At 43.8% G+C, this 8,954-nt stretch overlaps 1 long non-coding RNA gene and 1 other non-coding gene across 2 annotated transcripts in view; both read right to left on the reverse strand.

The window, feature by feature from the left end:
• The window catches only part of LOC127483559 (uncharacterized), a 28,239-nt gene extending 24,819 nt beyond the window's left edge, over positions 1-3,420 (reverse strand). Inside the window, exon 1 of the long non-coding RNA XR_007909951.2 lies at positions 2,932-3,420. This is a non-coding gene — a long non-coding RNA (uncharacterized lncRNA). The remainder of the gene's footprint in view (positions 1-2,931) is intronic.
• Positions 3,357-3,430, reverse strand: TRNAN-GUU (transfer RNA asparagine (anticodon GUU)). Its single transcript has one exon. It is a non-coding gene; the product is annotated as a tRNA-Asn (tRNA).
• Between the last annotated feature and the right edge of the window lie 5,524 nt (positions 3,431-8,954).

An 8,954-nucleotide genomic window follows, 5' to 3' on the forward strand; every position in this document is an offset into this window, starting at 1 on the left:
GTTGGATAAGCCTGTCAATCCAGCATTGGACTGAGGGGCGGGGACAGTCAGTCTCGGGGACTCTCTACATACAGAGTCCATGATACTGTGCGGACTTTTGTACTGGATGATGTTGAATTCAGAGAGGTGACAGAACTTATCAAAGTAGGTAAAAAGTGAAAATTGTAGCCCAGAATGGTAAAAATACGAGCTCCAATACCACAAAAGGAAAAGAAAAAATGCCTTTTTGTACCATCTTCTATTATTATTCATCACTTTTTGGAGAAAAACATATTTACTATAGCATTGCAGAAATGACTACACTGTGCTATACTACCAGAATCCCAGCAGGAAAAGTCTGTAACTTGGTCACCTCTTACAGTACCCTTGTTATACAGTGTAACAAAACATAACTTTTTAAAATGACAGATCAAAAATTGCTGCCTTTGTAAGACTATTCTTTAATAAACTCATTTTAAAACTCAAAGAAAATAAAAGAAATGAAAACAGACACATATTACCCATGTGCTTCCTCTCAGTCTCCACTATGGGCTAAAGAAATCCTTGCAATAAAAAAAGACCCATAACAGATGTTCTGACAGTCCTGTTGTTTTTATCAATTGATGACCTATTTTGTCTCTCTGGATCATATGAATATTACATTCTCTAATGAGTTGGTAACCTGTACCAATTGATTCATCCTTTATTACATTACTTCACTGTGTTTTCTTCTAATTTTATATATGTACTTTTGACAGTAAGAACTATTTACACACCGAAATACTCAACATAGCCTTTTTTTCAATTTTTTTTATTATTTTTTTGACAGGCAGAATGGACAGTGAGAGAGAGACAGAGAGAAAGGTCTTCCTTTTGCTGTTGGTTCACCCTCCAATGGCCACCACCGCCGGCACACTGTGGCCGGCGCACTGCGATGATCCAAAGCCAGGAGCCAGGTGCTTCTCCTGGTCTCCCATGGGGTGCAGGGCCCAAGCACTTGGGCCATCCTCCACTGCACTCCTGGGCAATAGCAGAGGGCTGGACTGGAAGAGGGGCAACCGGGACTGAATCCAGCGCCCTGACCGACCAGGACTAGAACCCGGTGTGCCGGTGCCACAAGGTGGAGGATTAGCCTATTGAGCCATGGCACCGGCCTCAACGTAGCCTTTTCAATGCTAATCAGCCTTTAATTAATGCTCTAAATGAACTCAATGTGGGCTTCGTTGGTATTATAGGTCCAAAATACTGAGTTCAAAATTAAACTCCCCTGAAGTAGTATTTATTGCAAAATCTATGACCAATGTAGATGAAAATTTTACAAAGCCAAGGCATCTGTAAATATTTAAGTGGCTTTTCCAAAATGTTCCCCACACCTATCTTATTTATATGCATTGGCACATACGAGGAAATGTGCTATTTGTTGTAAGATCAACTACTCACATTAGAGGACAGTTTTATACTCCAGGCCCCACCTCCATTCTCATTTAATCCCCCCTCTTTATTATCTGGCCCCTAAATCCCATTACGCCCCCAAATAGGGTAAGGTAGAATATACTTAGAAATTTAGGATCAAATTTAAAACTGCCGCCGAGGCTCCCGTCAAGGGCAAGTCCTTGTGCTAACTCACAATGGTGTCCTGAAACAGGAGATTACACGGGTGCCCCAACTCCCAACATCAGCCTGGGGTCAAAGAATCCCTAGAGTGTGGACCATTCCCTATTTTCCGACTCTGTTCTTCTGCACATAGATTCCTGGGCTGTTCCTACCTGTCTCTCTAATCTCGCCTTCTCTACGTACTTGAATCAAATGCTGCCTAAAATTACAGTTCGTGTTCCCACAGTTCTCATTTGAAGGAATGCAAACTGCACAATGAACAGGCAATCTTACAGTAGCACCCCTTCCATCTCATGCATGGTCAGTGTTGCTTTATTTTTTTACCTCTGTCATGAGATATGGAGCAAAACATTAATGAAGCTTCATTTAAAAAGTCACTTTTGGGTTTAAATAACTAACTAATCAAGCAGCTCCATCCTAGGCAATTTGTCGGTAGGCAATAGAGCAGTGAAGAGCGAGGGCTTTGGGTCTGGCCAACCCCCTACGTTCTCATCTAATCAGAGTTTAGGCAGACACGCAGATGCACAGGGCTTCAGCTGCCTCACCTGTGTGGTGGCAAAATAGGATCATGAGGATGCACAGGTTAATCCTTAAAAGTGCAAAGGTGCCTGACAAGTATAAGCGCTGGGTAGCTGTTAGCTTTCATTAACTCTACAGCTGGGGTGTGTCACCCCCCCCCCCACCCCCGGTGCAGGCAGTGGGAAAACCCCCACAGTCTAACTATCCATGGTATTTGGAATTGGGGCCTGGGGGGTGTTAGGGTTACAGGAGGCCATGAGGCAGGACTCCCGCCAGAGCCAGCAAGCTTGCTCAGAGTTACCACTGATGGCTTGCGACGCCTTGGGCCTCTGCAGAGCCCACGGGCAAGGAGCTCACCAGAGGAAACCCTCGCATCCTGACCTGCCCAGGCTTGATCTTCTCGGGCCTCACAGCTGTGAGCTGAACAAACTCCTACTCGGTATAAATCGCCCAGCCTGCGTTATTCAGTTATAGCAACATAAGAAGGTCAGCTACAATCCATATGTGAACCGGGGGACGTTGGAATTTCTGTAACCTATGCCCCCCCAACACGATAACCATTACGATGAAACTCGGATTACTTCTTCAGAGTATCACTTTTTTTTTTTTCAAGTTTAACCACAATCATGCATTTTAAATAGATCTCCCTTCTTTCGGAGTCAAGGCAAGAGCCGGCAGATTTATTCCATTCTCTACAAAACGCTAGCACTTCCAGTAGAAAAAGTAAAATCTAACAAATACTCTCCCAATAGTGTCCACACACAGGCTTCATCCTGACAAAAGTCAGTTCTGAATTCACTGACACAGCCCACAACTCACGTGCAAGGCGTGGACGCAGTGCCCTAGGACGTGCACGCCGAGGAACAAAGCGGGCCACACTCCAACAAAAGCCGAGACGTGCACGTCAGTTTGCAGCTGGAACTCAGCACTGCCCAAACACAGGCTCTCGGCGCGCCCGTGACCCTCAAGGTGTCCCGAGCGAGGGCGGACGCCGCCGGGGGCGGGGGGGGGGGGAGGTTCCGGGGCGCGCGCTGCCGCCCCGCCTGGCCCTGCTCGCCCCGCAGCCCGCGGCGCTCCCGGGGCAGAGAGGAGGGGCACCCAGCACTCCCGGAAGCCGAAGAGCCGCCCGCCAGGGGGTCATGAAGAGTCCGCGCTTTGCTCCAGTTCCTGGAAGTTCAAGCCAGCGTAGCCAGAAAGCCTGAACTCCAGATCTGAGCAAAACTACCGCGCGTAAAAGAGAGAGGCGTCCCTGGGTGGGCTCGAACCACCAACCTTTCGGTTAACAGCCGAACGCGCTAACCGATTGCGCCACAGAGACTCTGGTGCCAGCAGCCCTCTTAGCCATAGCTTTTATGAAGAATAATAAAGGCTGTGCAAGCTTGCTCGCACTTTCTTTCATCTCATGATTTCTGTGATTGGAACCAGAACGAACAGCTTGAACCCGCTGAATTCCGTTTTTCATACTTTTAAACAAACTGGAACAAGATACGAAAATATCGAGCAAAAGGGCGGATCGCAACTGTATTAAAACGCTGCTGCTTTTTCTCCCCGTTCCCGTTTGGAAGGTTCCGTCTCGGGAGGATATTTCTGACTCCTTTCCTTTTATAAGGAAATAAACTTTTTTTTAAAGTCGTGTAAGCTGAGAAGGCTTCCTTTTGTATCAAACTCTCTGTCCCATGGCTTTGCTCTCTCGTCTTGGTGGGCTGCTGGTGCCGCATTTCAAAATCATAAGCGTGGTTTTAGTCTTCTTTATTTTTCTACTCGAGTGTGATTGAAAACACACACACATCCCGATTTGTTTGGCACCACTCTGAAGTACACAGGGTCACACTCACGTTTTGTAGCTGAAAATACAGAAGATCCCAACCTTAACTTGCCTTTGTCGCTGTGCCCTGAGCAAACGTGGTTTGTTGTTAAGTCTGTTCTGTATTCTCCCTGGAATGAGCCCATTCGAGAGGTATGGTTTAAGCCATACCTCTTAAAACACACACGTCTCACAGAATAGTTATAATCCAATTTAAGGAAAAAGAAGCTAAAAAAGGGAAAAGTTTGGTTTTTTACTAACTCCTGAAAAATTTCAGAGCAGTGTTACCAAACATTACTTCGCTAATAAATATAAGAAAATCTCTCCCTTTGTGCAAACGCTGTCCTGATGCCTTCTGCTCTCCAGTATTCTGAACAACCTTTTTTTTTCCTCTGCCCTCCTCAAACAATTGAGAACCTGAGCATTAAATTTTTAACAGTCACTGCATTGCTCTGTGCAGAATCCCTTGGGAAAGAATCCGTATCCTGAGTCATGGGAGGAGTGCTCGCCATGCTGCAGTCCCACCAGCATTCTGAGCCCCTGTTGCGTGGTGACAACTTAAATTGGCTTTGGAACCAATTAGCAGCTGAGTTCCTTGAAAGCTTGAGATGTTCAACAGCTGTGAATCCACACTGAGCTGTCCCGCTCCGCTTTCAACAAACTTTGAGAAGTGCACTTGAAAATTCTGGACTCGAAACAACCACCTAGGAAACGCTTTGCGAAGCATGTGGTGAGCCTGATCTCATTCTTTGATGCCACCCTCCTATTCCCATCTTGTGCACCTGTTGACCTAAGCTAAAACTACCAGCACTGGCTTTTCTTCTTCCAACACCAAAATGGATGTCCCTCCCTCTGCTATTATTCTCCTGACTATTCAGTTAGAACAGACTGCAACTGTCTTATCTTATGCCTCTGAAGCATTGAAGATTTACTGTCCTGCCTAAAATAATATTAGAAACACTTCTATTCATGTCAATATCTTTAGGTCTAATCTCTTTTCCTCACTTGTCATTATACTAACATTTTAACTTCTAAAAGAGAATGAGAAAAAGTCGATGAGAAAAACGAATTCAGAAAGGAATATTAACTCTTTGTATGCCAAAAGTTTGTCTCTATGAATACTACTGTCTGTTTTAAAATTCGGCCTTGAAGAACTTTTAAATAAAAGAAATGGCATTTCCCCAGTTCATTAGCTTTGCCCTTTTCCATCTTTCAGTGTGACAACCCTTGCAAAGAACATCAATATTAAAAATACTGAATGGAATTTGAATATTTCACTTCAACATAGCTTTTTTTTTTTTTTTGCAAAACTCTCACTTGCAGGAATAAAAGAACAGTATTGTTGTCATTTAAATCTTTGTCATTACTTCTTGTCAGCCTTAATATTTATGCTCAGTTTTAAAAGCCAAATTAAGTCCACTAGATTAATTTAAGAAACACATGTTCTTCCCCTAAAAGTCAAGTTAACCCAAGACAAATGATTCCTATAGCCTCATTTGTAGTTGAGTCTTTGTAATTGCTGAAAGTGGAAAAGACTAGGCATTGTGCCCTTTTTTTTTTGTATCACATACACAAGGGAACTGCATATTTACCTTTCCCAAGAAAATGCCTGTGCAGGTTAATGCGCCTATTTATGTAATTTTCTTCTTAGGAAAAACAGAGAGAAAAGGAAGAACAGTGGACGGCACCTGTCTGGCCCACGAGGCAAGAGGTCTCATGCTGATTTCTAGTTTGCAATGAGCATGCATCCATGGTCTCTGATGAGGGCTCTCCAGCTTCCTCCTACTAAATGGGCGGCTCACAGGAGTTCCATTAGCAGGATTGTGCATGACCTCAATTCTTTTCATTTATTGTACTTCAGAAAAATGGCGGCTGGGTTGTTAAAAATGAGAACTTGGGTGAGTTAGAATTTTTAAAGCTCCAATGAATCAGAGAAATCATTCCAATAAATGGAAGGTTGTGGTACCAGCAAACAAGTTAGAGAATGCTAAACCAGATGTCACCAAAGAGCATGAGAAGAACTCTGAGACCAATTTTCAAAGCCATTCTAAGTCACATTTTTCAAGTGATTTATGGCAAATCACTTTATTTATTGCAAGCTTAAACCCTGTCTCAGTTTTGACTTAAACCAAGTTTCCTGCTCACCAAAGGCCCCCTTCCCATACCAAACTGGTGGTGGCAGGCAGGTCAGCTGTCGGTGCAGCAGGCAGGAGTGGCAGGACAGAAAACAGTAGTCACACAGGACACTGCTTCCGTGGCTGACTGTGATGTTGGGTCTGCTCAAGAAAAAAGCAGAAAGTTGAGACAGCTTAGCACATCGGCATGCAAAGTTAGCAGGCTGTTTGTGTTTTCATCCTTTTAAAGATTGGTGTCACTTAATTGGAAAATTTTGTTCAATTACTCAGATAATTATCTCCATTTTGTTTTTAATGAAACAGATGTGGTTTTAAAAAAGATAAAGGGAAGAAAAAATATATACTAATATTCTGCTTGGTGAATTCCAATGAAAATTACTTAAAACATCATTTTTTTTCCCTTCAAAAACCCCTCTTCTGTGTGTGGGAATAATTGCAAATCATGTTTATGGTTTTATCAAATAATACAGAACTGAAACTTTAATCACTGCTTATCCAACTGTAGAAAAATATTATGCACAAATAGCACCAATGATTTTAGCTGTGTTCAGATTAATAGGATCTTGGATCCAGCTAGACATGGTGGGTGTGGATGGTAGGTGGAGGGCGGACTTTCTTCTCCTGGAAGACCCTGTGGCTACCCAGCAAGGCGGACACATTCCACTGGACAGCCCATCTCTTGAGCAAGGCTGCTGCCACCAGTTATTTTCTACTATGTGTTCACAGAAGCAGCTTAAGGTGAGGGTCCTTGGCTACCCCATCAGCAATGCTGGTATATTGATGGTCCTGCCTGCCTTAAAAAGATCAGAACAGGTGTCATCTTTTCATTTGCTTCAGGAGATTAAAGAAAGCAGATGCCAAAGGGAGACTCAACTCCTCGCAGGCCGCAGGCTGCCTGGGGAGGCAGAGTTCCTCCACCTCCTCCCCTGTAAGAGGGGTAACACCCACCCTGCCTACTTCATTAAACCCACTGGAAAAAAACACATGGATATTTTTTTCACTTCCAAAAATCTTAGACAATATGTTATTTAAATTTTTAAAAAGATCAATAGTTCTGTTTAAAAGAAAAGAATCTTGATTCAGAGAATACAGTTTAGCTGAGTTTATAAAGAATGTTAGCCTCTAGTTGGTAAGGCCAGGGAAAGCCTAGACTCAGCCAGGAACTGTGTACACTTGCGGTGGCTTCTGAGTGTTCCCAGGGAGGGCACAGAGGGCACAATGTAAGGACAGAAGCACCTCTCACATTTTGAGAACACAGTAAAATTTCAGGTGTGTTGTACAGACAGGTGCCCCGGGATTAGCTCCTTCTTGTCAGCCTTTGGCCATAAAATGGAGAGGAAACTTTGAATTAAAGTCGATGACATGATGAAGGCAATTGTGCCTAGTAAAAAGTTGGTACTCAGTGAATGATCTGTTCATTCAATGAATAGGCAGCCATTGTATCATTAAAGCTTTTGAAGACAAATAAACATGCCCTTAGGTATTTAGAGCAATAGGTGTAATATAGATTTTATACTTATTTATTTTATTTGAAAGAGAGAGAAATGTCTTCCATTCTTTCACTCCCTAAATGCCTGCAAGAACTGGGCCTAGGCCAGGCCAGAGCCAGGACTCAGGCACTCAATCTGGGTCTCCCGTGTGGGCAGCAGAGACCCAAACTCTTGAGCTGTCACCTGCTACCTTCCCGAGGTGTGCATTAGCAGGAAGCTGGCATCAAGACCTGACTGTAGGCCTTCTGACACGAGAGGCAGGTGTCCCAAGCAGAGTCTTAACTATGAGCCACATGACTGCCCCTAGATGTTAACCAAGCTCGATACAAATCTATATTAAAAAATAGGTTTATAGAATTTCAAAATTATTCATCTTAGAATATTGTAAATAGCAAGTGCTCTTGGATATTTAAAGTATGATCTCACCAAAAGGACAATTTTTAAATATGCACTGACAAGAATAAGGCACATGCACAGGGCCTGGAGTTCGTGAGGCACAGCGAACATTCAGCTCTTTCCCCCGTGCCCACTGAAGGGCCCCACCGCTCTTTGAGCTGCCCAAGCTGGACCGCTGGCATCCGCTCAGGTTCCTCTTCCTCTGTTTCTCACCCTCAGTCAGTCACAAAGGTCCTGCCTCTGCAATGCCTCTCAGCTTTCACTTCACCCACCCCCGCTCCCACTCCCACTCCCACTCCCATCACTCAATATTAACCCAATACAGTCCATGTACCTCTTCCCTCACTGCAATCTTAACCAATGAATACAAACCAAAAATAATACAGAATACCATTGTATATACACACATCTATATGTACACACACATATATATGTGCATATATAATTATATATATATAGAGAGAGAGAGAGAGAAATATACTCATATAATGACCATTGGCTGCCAGACCCTGTGCTAAATAACACACGTGGGTGGAGAAAGTATTTGCACAGCTGTTCAGCTGGCACTCGAGACACACACACAGACTATATTAGAAGGTTTTGGGTTTCAGTCCCAGCTACACTTCCAATTCTAGCTTCCTATTAACACGTACGCTGGGAGGCAGCAGGTGATGGCTCAAGTACTTGGAACCCTGCCACCATCAGGGGAGACAGACTGAGTTCCTGTCTTCTGGCTTTGGCCTGGCCCTGTCCTGGCATTGCTTTAGGGAGAAAACCAGCAGATGCTCTCCGTCTCTCTGTCATTCACATAAAATGAAAACAAAGAATAGATGTGCGGTGCATTTGTCTCTCATTTAGCTACACCCATCTTACATGGTTAAGGAGGCTAAAGCTTACAAGGGTTAAAACTTTAAATCTATTTGAACTTCTAGTAACTGGTCCATGTGCACCTTCTGTTCCTATCCCTGTGCCTTGCTCTTCCCTCTCTGTAGAATCCCCTCCCCTGCTCTCCTGTGG

This window comes from Oryctolagus cuniculus, chromosome 13 (genome assembly GCF_964237555.1).
Source record: "Oryctolagus cuniculus chromosome 13, mOryCun1.1, whole genome shotgun sequence".
Lineage (NCBI taxonomy): Eukaryota > Metazoa > Chordata > Mammalia > Lagomorpha > Leporidae > Oryctolagus > Oryctolagus cuniculus.